At 39.9% G+C, this 18,623-nt stretch overlaps 1 long non-coding RNA gene across 1 annotated transcript in view; it reads right to left on the reverse strand.

Moving 5' to 3' along the window:
- The window catches only part of LOC138819568 (uncharacterized), a 79,616-nt gene that overhangs the window by 13,491 nt on the left and 47,502 nt on the right, over positions 1 to 18,623 (reverse strand). The gene's annotated exons all lie outside the window — the stretch shown is intronic.

Genomic DNA, 18,623 nt, shown 5'->3' on the forward strand with positions numbered 1-18,623 from the left:
GTTATGAAACTTTTTAGTGATTTTATTTTTGCTACTTCATTAATATAGCTAATTTTCAATGCAAAAATTATAGTGTGTAGACAGGCACCAGTGACTCATGCCTGTAATCCTAGCTACTCAGGAGGCTGAGATCTGAGGATCACGATTTGAAGCTAGGCTGGGCAGGAAAGTTCATGAGACTCTTTTTTTTTTTTTAATTTTATTTTATTTTATTTGAGAACATACTGTACAGAGGGGTTACAATTACATGGGCAGGATAATGCATACATTTCTTACCAAGCATTGCAGCCTCCTCCTTTGTTTACCCTTCACCTCCCTTCCCAGCCTCCCCCCTCCCCCCCACCCAATCATACCCCCCTCCCCCCCCACACCGACATTGTAAAGCTGGTTTTGACATGACATTTTGTACTTCTCATTGTTGCAACAAGTCCACCTGAATCCTTAAACGACTTGTTTGTCCCCATCTCCTCCACATGTTATACTGACATCAAATATAGTGAAAGCGGGGGTTACACTGTGGGGGAGGGACATACAAAGCAACAAAGAAATAATCTTATAAATGCATTAGAAACACATGCATGAAAGAAACGAAAACATTAAAATACATATTTAAGGGTTCATTTTCCTAACATCACATTATCTGACCTTTTCCTTGACTCATACCTATACTAGATATTGCAAATAAGGGAAACCATGGGACCTATGTTTCTTTGGGCCTGGCTTACTTCACTTAATATAATTTTTTCCAAACCTTTCCATTTCCTAACAAATGGGGAAATGTCATTCTTTCTGATGGAGGCATAGAATTCCATTGTGTATATATACCACATTTTCTTGATCCATTCATCTACTGAGGGGCATCTGGGTTGGTTCCATATCTTAGCTATGGTAAATAATGCTGCAATAAACATAGTTGTGCTGGTAGCTTTAGTGTGATCTTGTTTGTAAACATTTGGGTAAATGCCCAAAAGTGGGATTGCTGGATCATAGGGGAGATCTATGTGAAGTCTTTTGAGGAACCTCCATACTGCTTTCCAAAGTGGTTGAACAAGTTTACATTCCCACCAACAATGAAGTAAGGTTCCTTTCTGTCCACATCCCCTCCAGCATCTGTTGTTGTTAGAGTTCTTGATTTTTGCTGTTCTAACTGGAGTGAGGTGATATCTCAATGGTGTTTTGATTTGCATTTCTTTTATGGCTAGGGATGTTGAACATTTCTTCATGTGTCTATTGGCCATCCTTCTTTCTTCTTCAGAGAAGCTTCTCTTTAAGTCATTCGCCACTTATTTATTGGGCAGTTGTTTCTTTGAGGATTTGTTGTTGGGTGGTTTAATTTTTTGAGTTCCAAGTATATTTTAGATATGAGACCCTTGTCCATTGTATGGCTAGTAAAGATCTTCTCCCAATCGGTGGGCTTTCTATTGATCTTGCTAGCTATGTCCTTTGCCATGCAGGAGCTCTGCAACTTCATGAAATCCCATTTGTCCAACCTTTCTTTGATTTGTTGTGCTTCCGGGTCTCTATTCAGAAAATTTCGGCCTGAGCCAAGGAGACCTAGGGTTTCTCCTATTCCATCCTGTAATGTTTTCAGAGTGTCTGCTTTGAGTTCAAGGTCTTTGATCCATTTGGAGTTGATTCTGGTGCAGGGTGATATATAAGGATCTAGCTTTAGTTTTCTACATGTAGTTAACCAATTTTGCCAGCACCATTTACTGAAGAGGCTGTCTTTCTTCCATTCTATTGTTTTAGCTTCCTTATCGAAGATTAGATGGCTATAGGTCTGTAGGTTCATTTCTGGGTTTTCAATTCTATTCCATTGGTCCTGAGGTCTGTTCTTATGCCAATACCAAGCTGTTTTGATTACTATGGCTTTATAGTAGAGTTTGAAATTTGGTATTGATATTCCTCCAGCAGTGTTCTTTCTGTTGAGGAGCGTTTTTGCTATTCGGGGTCTTTTATTGTTCCATATGAATTTTTGGATTGCCTCTTCTATTTCCTTGAAGAATGAGGGTGGAATTTTGATAGGTATCGCGTTGAATTTGTAGATAGCCTTGGGAAGTATTGCCATTTTCACGATGTTAATCTTGCCAATCCAGGAGCATGGGAGGTTTTGCCATTTTTTAAGTTCTGTGTTGATTTCCTTTTTCAAGATTTTAAAGTTTTCATCATAGAGGTCCTTCACTTCTTTAGTTAAGTTAATTCCTAGGTATTTTATTTTTTGTGGGGCTATTACAAATGGAGTTGCTTTCCTAATTTCAGCCACACTTTTCTCATTGTTGGCATACAGAAAAGCCATTGATTTTTGGGGGTTAATTTTATAACCTGCTACTTTGCCAAAGTTTTGAATCAGCTTGAGTAATTTGGGAGTGGAGTCTATGGGATTCTTTAAATACAATATCATGTCATCTGCAAAGAGGGAGAGTTTTATTTCTTCTTTCCCTATTTGGATCCCCTTTATGTCTGCATCTTGTCTTATTGCTGTAGCTAGGCATTCTAATACTAGATTGAAGAGAAGTGGAGAGAGTGGGCATCCTTGTCTTGTTCCTGAGTTAAGAGGAAATGGCTTTAGTTTTTCACCATTGAGTATAATGCTGGCTGTAGGTTTGTCATATACAGCCTTTATTGTATTGAGGAATGTTCCATGGATTCTTAATTTTTCCAAAACCTTCATCATAAAGGGGTGTTGGATCTTGTCAAATGCTTTTTCTGCATTTATTGAGATAACCATGTGGTTCTTATCCTTGCTCCTGTTGATGTGATGAATTAATTGATTTGTATATATTGAACCAGCTTTGCATCCCTGAATGAATCCTGTTTGATTGTGGTGTATGATTTTTTGGATGAATTGTTGAAGTCAATTGGCCAAAATTTTGTTGAGAAGTTTTGCATCAATGTTCATCAAAGAAATGGGTCTATAGTTCTCTTTCTTTGATGAATCCCTGCCTGGTTTTGGGATGAGGGTTATGATGGCTTCATAGAATGTGTTCGGTAGTGAGCTTTCTCTTTCAATTTCATTGAAGAGTTGGAGGAGTATTGGTGTGAGCTCTGCTTTGAAGGCCTTGTAAAATTCCGCTGTAAAACCATCTGGTCCTGGACTTTTCTTAGCTGGGAGGTCTCTTATTGCTGTTTCTATTTCAATGCTTGATATGGGCCTGTTAAGCTGGTTTAACTCATCTTGGTTTAGTTTTGGCATGTCAATATTTGCTAGGAAAAGGTCCATTTCTGTCAAGTTCTCAAACTTATTAGCATAAAGTTTTGAGAAGTATTCCCTTATAATGTTCTGAATCTTGGTTGTTTCCGTGGTGATGTTTCCATTCTCATCTCTGAGTTTATTAATTTGGGTGTGTTCTCTCCTTTTTCTGATAAGGTTTGCTAAGGGTCTGTCAATTTTGTTAAGTTTTTCGAAGAACCAACTCTTTGTTTTGTTGATTCTTTCTATAATTTTTTTGGATTCTAATTCATTTAATTCTGATTTAATTTTTATTATTTCTTTCCGTCTACTGGATTGCGGTTTATCTTGCTGCTCTTTTTCAAGGAGGTTTAGATGTGTCATTAAATTGTTAGTTTCAGATCTCTCCAATTTGTTGATGTAGGAGCTCAGAGCTATAAACTTGCCTCTGAGTACTGCCTTTGCTGTGTCCCAGAGGAGCTGGTAATTTGTGTGTTCATTTTTGTTGGATATCATGAACATTTGAATTTCCTTTCTAATCTCTTCCATGACCCACTCATGATTCAGCAGTGTGTTGTTCAGCCTCCATGTGATACCGGACTTTCTTTGGTGGCTTTTGGTGTTGAGTTCTAATTTTATTCCCTTGTGGTCAGAGAGAATGCAAGGTATAACTTCAATGTTTCTGAATTTAGACAAGTTTGCTTTGTGGCCCAAAATGTAGTCTATTTTAGAAAACGTTCCATGTGCTGCTGAGAAGAACGTGTATTCTGATGCTGCTGGCTGAAATGTTCGGTAAATGTCTGTTAAGTCTAGTTGATCTATGCAGCTGTTTAGATCTGCGGTTTCTCTGTTGAGTTTTTGTCGAGTTGATCTATCTAGTGGGGAGAGTGGTGTGTTAAAATCCCCAACAATTAATGACTTTGGATCTATATGGGATTTGAGGGAAAGTAGTGTTTCTTTGATAAATTTGGGTGCTCCATTGTTTGGCGAATAGATATTTAGAATTGTAATATCCTCCTGAAGGAGAGATCCTTTAATTAGTATGTAGCGACCTTCTTTATCTCTTCTCACGAATTTTAATTTGAAGTCTATTTTATCTGATATTAGGATTGCAACTCCCGCCTGTTTATGAGGGCCGTTTGCTTGGTAGATTTTGTTCCAGCCTTTAACATTGAAAATGTGTTTGTTTTTACGGGCAAGATGTGACTCCTGCAGGCAGCAGATAGAAGGGTCTTGTTTTATAATCCAACTAGACAGTCTATGTCGCTTAATTGGAGAGTTCAGTCCGTTAACGTTAAGAGATAGGACTGAGAGGTATTTGGGAGTTCCTGCCATGTTATCCACCTTCTTGGGGGCTGCGAAAACTGGGTTCTTCCTAAGGTTCTTGGATTCTCAGTTTGGGTGCAGTTTCTTGGCCTTTGTTGCGGTCTTGTTGGTTTTCTATGTGTAGGACATCTTTAAGAATCTTTTGTAGGGCTGGTTTGGTAGAGATGTATTGTTTCAATTTTTCTTTGCTATGGAAGGTTTTTATTTGGCCTTCAGTTATGAAGGAGAGTTTAGCTGGGTACAGTATTCTTGGTTGATAGTTGTTTGTTTTTAGGGCATGGCATACGTCATTCCAGGCTCTTCTTGCTTTGATTGTCTCTGCTGAGAAATCTGAGGTAATTCTAATTGGTTTCCCTTTATAGGTGATTAACCTTTTCTCCTTGACAGCTTTAAGGATCTTTTCCTTGGTCTGGGTTGATCCTGTGTGGATTATAATGTGACGGTGGGATGTCCTATTCTGGTCTGGTCTATTTGGGGTTCTAAAAGCTTCTTGTATCTGAATAGGCCTATCTTTTTGTATGTTTGGGAAGTTCTCTGCTAGGATCCTGTTAAACAAATTTCCTAGACCATTAACTACTGTTTCTAGGTGCTCCTCTACACCCATTATTCTTAGATTGGGCCTTCTGATGGTGTCTTCCAGGTGTTGGATAGACCTATCATAGTTCTTGGACTTGTCTTGGATGGTTGTATGTTCTTTCTCTATAATATCTAGGCTGTCTTCAATCCCTGAGATTCGATCTTCTGCATGGTCTAACCTGCTGTCAAGACTCTCTACTTTGTTTTTTATCTCTTTTCCTTCTAATTGGTCAGCTTTGATGGCTTCAAGTTCTTTGTTGAAGCTTTGTTTTAGGTCTTGTATGAATTTCTTTACTTCCTTAATTTGGTGTTCAGTGTTTGTTCTCAAATCACTTAGTTGATTGGTTATGGTTTCTTTGGACTCCCATTCCTTCTGTTGGGTTCCATTCAGCATTCCCTTTGTGGTCTCCCTGACTTCCTTCAGCTCTTTGTTAATGGATTCCATGAATGCCTTTAGTGATCTTTGTGTATTCTCTACCTGGTCTCTCAATTCCTGAATTACTCTTTGATTAGCTTCCTCCCATCTGTGGGATTCCTGCAGTTCTCTTTCTTCCCGTTCGTGGGATTCCTGCAGTTCTCTTTGAGTGTTCTCAGCCTGCTCACGCCATTCCTCCCTTTCTCTTTGAGTGTTCTCAAGTTGTTCACGCAAATCCTGTATCAGTTTTTGAGAAGCTTCCTCACGCTTATGATATTCCTGTATAAACTTCTGGGATGCCTCCTCTCTCTCCCTATCACGCTCATACAGAGTCCTTTGTACATTGTCAAACTTCTCATTTATCATGTTTGCTAGTAGAGTTTGTAGAGCTATTTGGGAACTCTCCTCTGGATTATTCTTTATCTGTTCTAATCCCTGATTATCAAGATTGGGAATTGAGATACCCGAATTTGCCATTTTTCTTGTGTTTTTCCGGCTTACTCTGCCCATTTGAGATGAAGATAGCACCAGTTTTGTGCTAGAACACTATCTTAAGGCAACCATCAACCAAAGTTTGCATTTGTACAGTCAATAGTCTACAGATACAATCTAGTTCAACAGATACATCTATTCAACATCAAACAACTATATGTTAAAGGACTTCGAACCGCAGAAAAGAATTTGGAAAACCAGAAATTATTAGGATTAGAGAGAGATGTGGGTAAAAAATAGGAATAGATTGGTGTGGGGAGGCACAGATGTGTCTTCTTGGCTTCCCCTCTCTTGACTAACTCTCTGTCCTGTGATGGCACACTTGGTGTGATTCTCTGGCTTAGGACTGTTCACTGGAACTCTAAAACTGCTTTCTATGCGAGAGCTTGTTCAGATTCCAGCTTCTCCTCCACCATCTTCCCGGAACTGTTCATGAGACTCTTATCTCCAACTAATCACAAAAAGCCGGAAGTGGAGCTGTGGCTCAAATGGCAGAGCAGACTGGCACACAAATAATTGTAATAACTATGTATGGTTGGGGCAGTGCTCCAGGCACTAGTAATATATAGTTCTGTAATATGTAGAAAAAAATTCTGAAATATGAACTAACACCAAGGGTTTCAAATAAATGATGGTGAATGTATACTTTAGACTCTTTAGGGAGGTTGTAGTTGATTAAGCTTAGTTTATGAAATGCATAAAATTTTACTACAACCAGTAATAATGCTTTCAAGTGCATTTTAAATACCAATATTGTTCCAATCCAGTCCAAATCAATATCTTCTTCACAACAGTTACATAAAGTATTATTATATGATCATCATTTTACAGGAGAAAGACTGAGTCATCACAATTTCTCCAGTTATAATTGATATAGTCATTCACTGAACACAGGTGGCTCACACCAGTACACATGGCTACTCAGGAGGCTGAGATCTGAGGATTGCTGTTCAAACCCAGCTCAGGCAGGAAAGTCCATAAGACTCTTAGCGCCAATTAACCACAAAAAAGTCAAAAGTAGAGCTGTGGCTCAAGTGGTAGAGCACTAGTCTTGAGCAAAAAAGCTTAGGGTTCTGAGTTCAAACCCCAGGATTGGCCTTTATGCCTTCTGAGAATAACACACCAAGCATCTGGTCATGTCTTAATATTTTGGCTCATTTGCTTGACAGCATCTTTAAAAAATAATATGGGAACCAGTATGGAGGTCCTTCAAGAAACAAAAATTGGAGCTACTATATGACCCTGCTGTACCACTCCTGGGCATATATCCAAAGGAATGTAAGTCTGCTTACAGTAGAGATATTTCCATACCCATTTTTAAGACAGCACTATTCACAATAGCCAAATTATAGAATCAGCATAGATACTTGTCAATCAATGAATAAGAAAAGGTTGCTCAACTAAATGGCTGAAACTGCTAAACTACACAAAGAATGAACAGTGACAGTAGTGGGCACATACTACACGGAAGATATATGTCACAAGTTGAGTCTAGGCAAATTAACTGCCTACCATACAAAAGCCAAAAAAACACTAAAAAAAACAAGATAGAATAGGAGTTTACAATGAATTATCTACAATGCACTATCTGTAGTGTCCAGTCTTCAACAACAGTGTCTAGACCTTCAAAGAAAGTAAAAAAAAAAAAGGTGACTCACATACAGGCAAAAAAAGTAAAAGAAATTGACTGACAGTGAACCCAGATTTAACAGACAAAGACTTCAAAGCAGCTATTATAAACATGTGTAAAGTATTAAAGGAAAATATGCTTGAATATGCTAATCATGAGTAAACCAATAGAGAACTTCAATAGATAAAAAGAAAATTATGAAAAGACAAATTGTAAAATCTAAAGCTGACAACTATAATAATTGTAAGTGAACATTCAGTAGAAAAGATCAGTAGCAGATCTGAGATGACAGAATTAAGAACTTAGGGAAGTATCAGTAGAAGTTGCCATCAGCTAAACACATATCATTGCAAAATTCCCATGATGAAATCTTCACCTGATTACCACTTCTGTCATGTGAAACTAGAATTAGAACACGGCTCCCTATGATGAAGTAGGCTGTCACCAGACACCAAATCTGTTGTTACTTTGGATTTGCCGACTTCTAGAACTATGAGAAATAAACATCTGTTTTTATGAGCCACCCAACTGGTGGTATTTTGTTATAGCATCCTAAACTAAGGTAAAAGTTATTGGAAGGGGGTGCCAGTGGCTCACTCCTGTACTCCTAGCTACTCAGGAAGCTGAGATCTGAGGAAAGTCCATGAGACACTTATCTCCAACAAAAAGGAGAAGTGGACCTTCGGCTCAAGTGGTAGAGTGTTAGCCTTAAGCACAAAAGCTTAGGAACAGCACTTAGGTCCTAAGTGCAAGCCCCACAACTATGTATGTGTATGTCTGTGACATACATGCACACGCACACTATACAAAGATAAAAATTAGTCTGAAGGACAGGAAGAAAAATGAAGAAAGATTGATCAAACCTCTGAAAATTGTGGTGCAATGTCAAATGTTCCAGTGCATGTATAAATGAAGTCACAGAAAGGGGAGAAAGATAGAAAGAGACATGTGATGGTCAGTTTCCTGCATCAATAACTAGGAATAGTACCCAAGTGTTCAATCTACATGTTGCTAGGAAGGTATCTGATAAATGTAATTGGCTTCTTGGCATTAGGTAGCAAATATTATTTTGGATAATCTAGAAAGATCTTTTTCAATTCATAGAAAGTGCTTCAGAATAGAGCTTCCCTTTCCCTCAGAAAACAGGTGTCTCTCATGGGCTGGGAAGGTGGCTCAGTGGTAGAGCGCTTGCCTTGCATGCCTTAGGCCCTGGGTTCAATTCCTCAGCACCACATAAGCAAAAAGGAAAAAGCCAGAAGTGGCACTGTGACTCAAGTGGTAGAGCGCTAGCCTTGAGCTGAAGAGCTGAGGGACAGCGCCCAGGCCCAGAGTTCAGGCCCCACAACCAGACCCCAAAAAAAAAGAAAAGAAAAGAAAACAGGTGTCTCATCTGTGGACTACAGCATCAGATCCTACCCAAGAGTTTCTAGCCTGTCCTTCCCAATGGTCTGAGTTGTGGATTTCAGACTCTCTAGCTGCCATATTCAAGGAAATTAAATCCTCACAATCAATATTGTTTACATGTATACATAAAACAATATTATATCCTTCTAGGTCTGTTTCTTTTCCCTGGATACAAGGAAGAGAAAACTACTTGAATAGCCAAAAACCTCCCAAATTTGAATAATACTATTGTACAGATTCAAGATCCTCAACAACCCAATATAGGAAATGCATAAAGAACACTATAACAGTGATTCAAACCAAAATTTAGAAAACACCGTCACAATTCACAATGGAGAGAGATAGGGAAGAAGCCCATGTGGAGAGCATGCTAAACTGTTATATAGGGTTTAGAGAGCCTTGAAAAAAACCTAAGGCATTCCTTCAGTTTAAATAATCTAGACTTGGACCCAGACATAAGTCCATTTTGTGGAAAATGTTCCTTTTGTAACCTCAAAGTAAAGTGTTAAATGCTTCTCAAGAAATGCAAAGAACTTTAAACAGTGAAGATTTGAAAAGGTAACCTTATTTAGGACAGGGTCAAGAGCTGGAACTGATCCGGATAATCTATAGCACACTTCTGCAGACCCTACCCATGCAGTCACACAGGGAACTGGACAACTACTTCTCACCTACTCTTCCATCCCATCCACATGCCACTTTGAGGCAAAGGATAGAGAAAGCATGCATTCCCCTCATGACCTATGGCTCAGGAAGAAAGGAGCTAAAGAGTGTGAGTCATCTTTCTCTGTCCCAAGTTCATCAATCATGTTTCTCCTCCTCTCTGAGAAGGAATGAGAAAAGAAACAGAAATTCTATCTTGGTTATGGGCTAGAAATTTCTCTTCATCATGGAAATATGAAGGAGAATGAGGAATCAATTGATGTAATCTCCCAGTAGCTTGTAAATTTCTTATATAATACTTTGCATCTATCACAGTCCCAAGCAGGAAACTGGCATATAATAGTGAGCCAATATGCTCCAATTAGACCATTTGTATTAATAAGGGGATCTCCAGAGAAACAGAACCAATAGCAGAAAAATAGAATCGATGGTTAGAGAATTATTATAAGAAATTGGCTCACATAGTTATGAAGGCTGAGAAGCCCTAAGAGCTTCAGTTGGCAAGCTGCAGCTACAGGAATGCCAATGGTGGCAGTTCAGACTAAGTCTGAAGGACTGAGACCCAGGAAGAGCCAATGGTGTAAGTAAGCTCCAAGCTCAATACTCATAAAGAACCAATTGTTTACTTTAGGTATAACAGTAGGGAAGAACTATATCCTAGCACAGACAGCCAGATAAAAGGACTTCTTCCTAGTGTTTTTTCTCTATTCAGGTTTTTGATTAGTTGGATGAGGCCCACCTACATTTTAGGGAGGGCAGTCTGCTTCAATATACCACTTTTTCTCACTCAGAAATAACATTTGACCAAATGTCTTAAGTACAGTCAACTTAGCACATAAAACTATAACCATCGTACCATTCTACATGTTGAATGTGCATGTGTAAGGTACATGCTTATGTGTTATGAAGACTGATGATTTTCATCACAGAACAGGTATCTAAGAAAAAAAATTAAGGGAGAGAAGACTTATATGGGCTCACAGTTCCAGATTGAGCTTTCTTGGCCCCTTTGCTTTGAGCCTGACAGGAGGAGGCCAAACATCATGGTGGATAGCACTTGAGTGAGCTGCCCACCTCATGGTGACCAGGAAGCAAAGAGATGGAAAAGATCAGGGCAAGATATTCTCTTTAAAGTCACACCTCCAGAGATCTTGAGCCAAGCCCACCTTCTAGCTTTTACCACTTCTCAATAACGTCATCAAATTATGAATCCATAGTCTTGCTATGATTATAGAGAGCTTCCATGAGAATTTTCATGGTCCAATTAGTTCTCAATAATTGTATCCACCACCTGGGGACCAAATTCTCAACATCTAACTGTCTGGGGGACACTTCATACCCAAACCACAATCATTACTAAGTACAGTCTTAATATACTCTAGTTATACCTAATGTTTGAGCAATGATTTGCAGATCACTGTGTAGAAAATATTTTGTGTACATTATCTCAGACAGACTTCACAAAAACAAATAGTAGGAGATGACTAAATGAGGTTTTTAATATATTCTAATGATACCTAGTATTTGAACAGTGCTCCACAGTGTATAAAACACTTTCAGGTACATTATCTCAGTCAGTCATCACAATAAGTATCATGAATGCAGAATATGAGGCTTAGAGGAGAGACCTTGTTCAAAGTCACACAACTCATAAGAAGCAGAATGAAGACCCAAGTCTATTTGACCTAACTTAGATCCATTTCTATCTCTATTGATACCATGGCTGCTTTGCTATTGCAATGTGTTTGTCAAGCATTTTGACCTCCTTAAAACATAAAGGACTGGAACACAGGAAGTCTGGGGCAGCAGCTGTGTCCCCAGCTGTCTGAAATGCCTTTACCAGGTTTGGCAACATCTGTCTCAGTTTGACATCTCACTGGGTTCCTGTCAGAGCCCCACCTTGGGGAATGACAAGTTTAATGAAGAAAAAAATCCAACTTCCTACCTAAACTCCAAGCTTTGCAGATGCAACTGACATCTGACAGGTTTAGAGGCCTTCACTACAGGCAAAGAAGTGACCCTCAGCTTCTTAGCTCATAGATTATATGTTCAGCAGCTTTCACTGCAATTGGCTGGCAACATGTATGCCCTGTCTGAATCTTATTCTCTGTCCCAGGGCTAATTTAGATGCAATTTAAACAAACACTATTTCCTGTGCACCAGGCACAGGGGACATATAAAAAGATGAGTAACATCCCATTCCCACCTTGGGAGCACTCAAAGTCCAACAGAAGAGTTAGAAACTTTATACTGCCAATATTTCCACGGAGACTTTCTACCCATTGCCATGGCATATGGGTCCCTTTTGCATAGAGAAACTCTAAGACTGCTCGGAACATTAACTGACATGCCCATTGTTTTCCCTGGCAGGCAAAACAAATTCAAATGCCTACAAAAATCTTAGGGGGAGAAGCGGTCAAGAGCTGTGGAAGGGGCACTTTTAACGTGTATTTGAGCACCAGACTCTCATTTGTTATCTAAAAACAAATTCACAAGACAGGGATTGGTCTGTCAAAGCCATTACAGAGCATGTGGTGTCCTAGGGGATCAAGAAGCAGGGACATAGATTTGGAGAACAGGGCACACAGACTGAACTGTCAACAGATGAGAGCAGAAGGAAAGATGGTAGACATTTAAATATTACACCAAAATGTTTAGCCTATTTTCTGAATGATTCCATGGAAGATTTCTAACTTGGGGTTAGCTGGGGTTAGCATTATCAAAGGTGCAATTTAGAAATGACATCAGTAGTTAAAGAAAACAACACTAATTGGCTAGAAAGAATACTGGAAGGTCTGAAGTAAGAGATGCCTGAATCAGGAAGTGGAAACACAAGGAAGGACTGGAAAGATGATGGTGGTGTGAAATAACCAAATCTAGATCAAGAAAAAGTATAAAATCCCTAGCTATCTGACTGGGTAGTAAGGAAAGTTATACTGAGAGAACTCAGGGAATATAAAAGAGGAAAAAGGGGGGTTCAAATAGTCACTGGGTTTTTGTTTGGGTTGACATGTTCAATGAAAAGTACAGACAGACATTTACTGGACAAGCACAAAGAATAGTCCTGTGGAGAGCAGCGAGGCTCAGGGATGAAGCCGTGGAAGTACATGACACAGCATAGAGTGAAGGGAAGCAGAGAAAGACAAGGCCCTCAGAAACATGGACGTTTAAGTGCCATGTTTGGAACTGAAAACAGGAAACACAAGTAACAAGAGATAAGAAGAGAAATAGTAACAAAGAAAAGAAAAAAAAATCTCTTGTTTCCACTTCCTGAAGTTCAGGTCCGTAAATATTATTTTATATGGTCAGATGCATCGTTATTGTGTCTCTGTGATCCTCTCCTAAGAACATCCTCCTTTGGTCTCACTGTGTGAATGCCTAGAGACTTGTATAATTATCATGCCCCAGTGTATTTTTTTTTCCTTTTACCATCCAGTAGGTTTATTTCTAAATTTATAGGCCCATTCTAGTTACCACAAATGAGGAAAATCACGCAACCTGTGTTTCTTTGGGTCTGGCTTACTTAGCTTAATATAATTTTTTCTAAGTCTTACCATTTCTTTATGAATGGTATGATACCATTTTTCTTTTTTATTTCCTTTTGTCTTGTTTGTTCATTTGTCTGTCTTTGAGAGGTAAGTAGGGAACACAGAAATGATGAGACAAAGAGTGAACAAATGAAGCAGTGTAACTAGGACACTAGAACCCATGTTGAAAATGAACTATGCAACTTGTGGGTGGGGATAGGAGAGAACGATTGGGAGAGAGCAAGGGAAGGGGTAACATTGTTCAAAAAGAAATGTACTAAGCCAGACACCAGTGGCTTACACCTATAATCCTAGCTACTCAGGAGCCTGACAGCTGAGGATTATGGTTCAAAGCCAGCCTGAGCAGAAAAGTCTGTGAGACTCTTACCTCCTTTAAACTACTTAGAAAAAGTACTATTGGTCAAGTGGCATAGTGCTAGCCTTGAGCACAAAGAGGCTCAGGGACAGTGCCCAAGCCCTGAGTTCAAGCTCCAGGACTGGCAAAAAAGAAAAGTACTTTTTATCTAATTTATGTAACCATAACTTCTCTGTACATCACCTTTACAATAACGATAATTTTTTTAAAAAGAGAATAAGGCCAGGAGCTGGTGGCTCATGCTTGTAATCCTAGCTACTCAGGAGGCTGAGATCTAAGGATCATGGTTCAAAGCTGCTCCGGCAGGAAAGTCCATGAGACTCTTATGACCAATTAACCACCAGAAAACCAGAAGTGGTACTGTGGCTCAAGTGGTAGAGTGCTTGTCTTGAGCTGAAGCGCTCAGGGACAGTGCCCAGGCCCAGAGTTCAACTCCCACAACTAGAGAATCAGGAAGCAGCAATAGCAGAGAGGGAAGAATGGGCAATGGTTTAAAACAGAAAACAAAATAGTTCGCTGAGAGATCACACATTCAAATCACAATGGAACCTTTGGATTCCTCTAGAAATTGAACGGCCATTAGATCTAACAGAAAACAATAGGAGAGGGAATCAATGAAATAAGATTGGCAAAACCTCAACCATTGTCATGGATACACAATTATTCATTATTCATCATAATGTTATCTCTACCTGTATATACGTTCAAATGCTTTTCCAAATAAAAAGTGGAAATTCTAAAAACAAATTAACACACTAACAGGTTGAAATAAGATCTTATGAGTACTTCTAAGATCATAGTTTCAGTTGAACACTGAGTAATAAGTAAGAAACAAAAGAGGCTGCAGGCATCAAGTGCCTTTTTTTTTTTTTTTTTTTGGTCATGGGGGCTGAACTCTGGGCCTGGGCCTTGTCCCTCAGCTCTTTAGCTCAAAACTAGTGCCCTACCACTTGAGCCACAGTGCTAATTCCAGCTTTTTTCTGCTTATGTGGTGCTGAGGAATCAAACCCAGGCCTCATGCACTTGGGGCAAGTACTCTACCACTGAGCCAACCTTCCAGCCCCAAGTTCCATATTTTTTAACTTTGCTTTGCAATGTTAATCGGATAGAGGAGCTTATCTAGTGATTGTATCATTCATTCAGTGTCATTACAGAAAATAAATGGCTCTCAAATTATGATGGTACCTCAAGGATCCAATAAAGAGAGTATTTACAGTGTGGGAGCACAATACAGAAATTAAGAATACAGACTGCAGTATTGCTGGTCCTAGCAATGGTGGGACATTACTACCCTTTTTAACATGCTCTTGGTAGAGTACAGCATAAGTATCTATTTCTCATGGATGTGTATGTGGACCGGACATCAGTTCATCTCAGTGGGATCTCTGCTTCAAGATGGCATCCAGCTGGGCTTGGCTATTCTTTGCAGATAGAGCTCTGGTCTGTTCCATGTGTGTTGTTTCTGGATCCCCAACTGAAGAGGCACCATTTTGTCCAGGGAAGGCTTTCCTCATACAGATGGCAGCAGCATTCAGAAGCATGAAAGGTTTCTTGAGGCTTCTTAAGGCTTGAGCTTAAAACTGCTCATACTCCATTGGCCAAAGCAAGTCACAGAGCCAAGTCCAAGTCCAAAGAGTAATGCATTTCTCTCCGTTTACGTAACTGGAAGGTCATATCCAAATGGAAAGCATGGATACTAGAAAGGTCAACAAATCAATCTATAGCACAGTCTAGAAGAAAGGAACCAGAAACCTGCAGAATTCAGAGTCACAAGGAGAGGGTGTTTTGAGAGACGCTCTGGACCTTCCATCTGAAAAAATCTGATGAGATGCCATAGGAAGAATGTCACGTCTCTCAGGTCTCTGCCTAGGAACCTCACTTGTTGACCCAGACAGAACACAAAGGAACCCTTTGATGAAGAAAGTAGCAATGTGGGGAACAGTGAGATTGAGTATAGAGTGATAAAAGACCAAAAAAAAAAATGAACAGGGATACAGCATTGGCCAACTACTAGCACAAGACAAAGTGAAGACAGCCTAGCCGGCTGATAAAAGAATCTCAGCACATGTATAAAAACCTCATCTTCCTCCAGGCACAGGAATATGGGAGAGTCAGTGGGCTCAGAAGTTACAGGAAGACCCGCAGGTGGTCTACAAAGCCATCCTGAGCATCTATCTGATCCAGGAGGGCTATGCACCAAGCCCTGAGAGGCTTTCCCTCACAGAAGGAAGAGGCCCAGCTGGAAGTAGATCAGTAATTAGCACTGCTTGTCTGACTCAGCGATAAAAGTAGACTGCCACAGCTAATGATAGTCAAGAGGGAGAAGAACAGGCAATTAGTGCAGAGATGGACGCTTGAGTGGACCAGAGAGTAGGGAGCCACCTCCCAAAAGGAAATTCTTTTCTAAGACCCATCCACACTCCCCTGGGAGGCGACATCGAAAAGTTAATATTTACGTTGTCTGTGTTTCTGCAGACAAAGTCAATGTCATAGTAATCAGGAGACATTTATATTAAAAAATCAATTGCTATTTCATGAGCAAAGAGCCGTTCCTATGTTGGTGTGGGAAGATAACACCCTCAAACTAAGTTCTAAGTTTTATAGGTCCAAAACTTGAAAATCAAAACTCACCTGCTTTATGAAGCTGTGAAAGAATCAAGCATGCAGGCACTACAGAAGGCAGCTACTGTTCTAGAATCATCAAGAGCATGGATGCCATCTGGATTCTGCTTACTACTGTGTGAGCTCCAGCAAGTTCCTTAACTCAAGTGTTCTTGGTTTTCCGATCTAGACTATTCAGGTGATAGTACAGCCTAGAGTCATGCAGGTGATGAGATAAAGCACCATCTGGGCACACAGTGACATTTGAAGGTTCTTGTAAATGTAATTGGCCCCACTCAATGGCCTCAAGAGGAAATTCTGCCTCCTAGATGGACATGGGAGGTCCAGCTCACTCACTACCTGATGTTACCTTTCACCTTGATCTCAGATCAACCAGCAGTACTTCTTAAGATTGCTCTGGTTACCCAAGGCTAAAATGCAGAAGGAGATTTCCTTTCTCAGTGAGGGTTCTGGCTATCCCCTCCAGCACTGACTGAAGGCAAATGAAATAAGTAGTTGAAGACAATCAAATCTTTATGGACAGACCTACTTGAAAGACTGGCTCCAGATGAAGGAGGAATCTGACTAAGTATAGCTAGCTCCACAGCAGAGTACTTCAAAAGCTTCTAGGCCCTGCAGCCTCCTTAAAGTTTTCTGGCCCTTCATTTTCACGGATTCTGTCTTCTCTCTTCCTTGTCTTTCCTTCTGGGTCTTTTTTAGCCTCCTCCTCCTTCTTCCCTCTATCCACTATCTACTTCCATCTCCTTTTACACATATATGGCCCTTGGTTGTCAGTCAGTCCATCAGTCTCAGAACACACCATCAGGAAACCTGGTATCTATTTCTTACTATCTCCATCACTGACCATCACTCTGTGATGGTCACCCGTAAGAGCGAATACACGTATATTTTTGTGCATAACTCACTCTTTTAAGTGATGTGTGTATAAAGTTAACTTGTTTAGTTGTCGGGGCAACCCATGAGGTAGCATTGTCATCGTCTGTGGCAAATTATAATACATCAAATAACTTGGTTCTCGCTTCCAGTACTCCTACTTGTAGGAAGTTAAACATTTTCCACCCTGAACTAAAGAGAACTCATATGACTTTGGAGGCCAATAAAGGTGAGAAAGTGTCAGGAGGCAGTTCCGGGAAGAAGCTTTAAGAATCTAGGAGGCTTTGCTATTGTCATGATTTGGATCTTCAGCATCCTCTACCTAAGTTTGATGAGCTAAAGGCTTGTTCAACAGCTGATGGTGTTACTGAGTTTGCACAACTCTTTATAGAAGTGAGGCTGGTAGAATGAGGGTAGGACACTGAGACATGCCCTTACAGGGAATATTTGGACTCTGACCCCTCTTCTTCTTCTCTTGGCTTCCCGGTCACCATAAGACAAGTCTAATATGTACTTCATGACATGATATTCTGCCTTTCCACTAAACCCAAAGGGCCAACTGGCCATGATACCTGTAAAACCCTGAGTCAAAATAACTCTTCTCTCCTTAAGGTGATTTGATTAGGTATTTTATCACTGTGATGGGAAGCTGACTAACATAAGCCATGTTCTCTTCCCACTGTGCAAAGATTGCTGGCTATGTCCCAGACAATGGTTCCTTTCCCTCCCTATATGAGGATGAAGAAGCCATGATGACTTGTAAAGGACAAGAAGCATGAACATGAAATAAGTATTTGTTGCTAAAATATTGAGATTTTTAAAAAATGGTTACTGCCGCATGACCTCGCCTATCCTGACTAATCTTTCACATAAGGAAACAAGCAGATTTATGGTGTCTCTGACTTGAAAGTCCACGTAGCTAATCACTACTTGATATTATCTCTGTCTCCATTCCTCATTTTTGAAGTGACTTGCACCCTAGTTAAGGTCAGTGGGTGCTTTGTGCATGTTAGTCCCACCCATCTCCTTCTCCCTTATTCCACTACCTGCTTTCTTCTCAGCTCTGAATATGTCGGACATGATGATTGTCTCACTGCTAATTAAGCTCAAGGGAACGAGGGCACTTCCAGCTGCCTAAGGATATTCCCACTGAGTTTATGACCAGAAACCCCCACTACGCCTACTAAGTATATTCCCAGCTCAGGCACTCTGAAGGAAAGAATTCCCAAACCTCCACTTCCAATCAGATCTACTTTTGGTACTTTGAGAGGTGATAATAATTGCAATAATTTATTAAGTATCTTTTATTCTCTAACAGGTATACAAACACTATTCGTAATTCTTAAGGCCTCACTACAAAGAAAATATTATTACCATTCATTTTGATGAGGAAGCAGAGATCTAATAATACCAGATGACGTGTTTAAGATACGCGCTTAGTATATATAGGCTCCTGATGTAGAAATAGAAACCCAGCAACACTAATAAAGTGTGTTAAGATACACCTCTAGTGCATGTTGGCTTCTGATACCATTTCAGGACCATCTGAT

The sequence above is a fragment of the Dipodomys merriami genome, unplaced genomic scaffold (genome assembly GCF_024711535.1).
Source record: "Dipodomys merriami isolate MVZ:Mamm:240054 unplaced genomic scaffold, mDipMer1.0.p SCAF_11, whole genome shotgun sequence".
Classification (NCBI taxonomy): Eukaryota; Metazoa; Chordata; class Mammalia; order Rodentia; family Heteromyidae; genus Dipodomys; species Dipodomys merriami.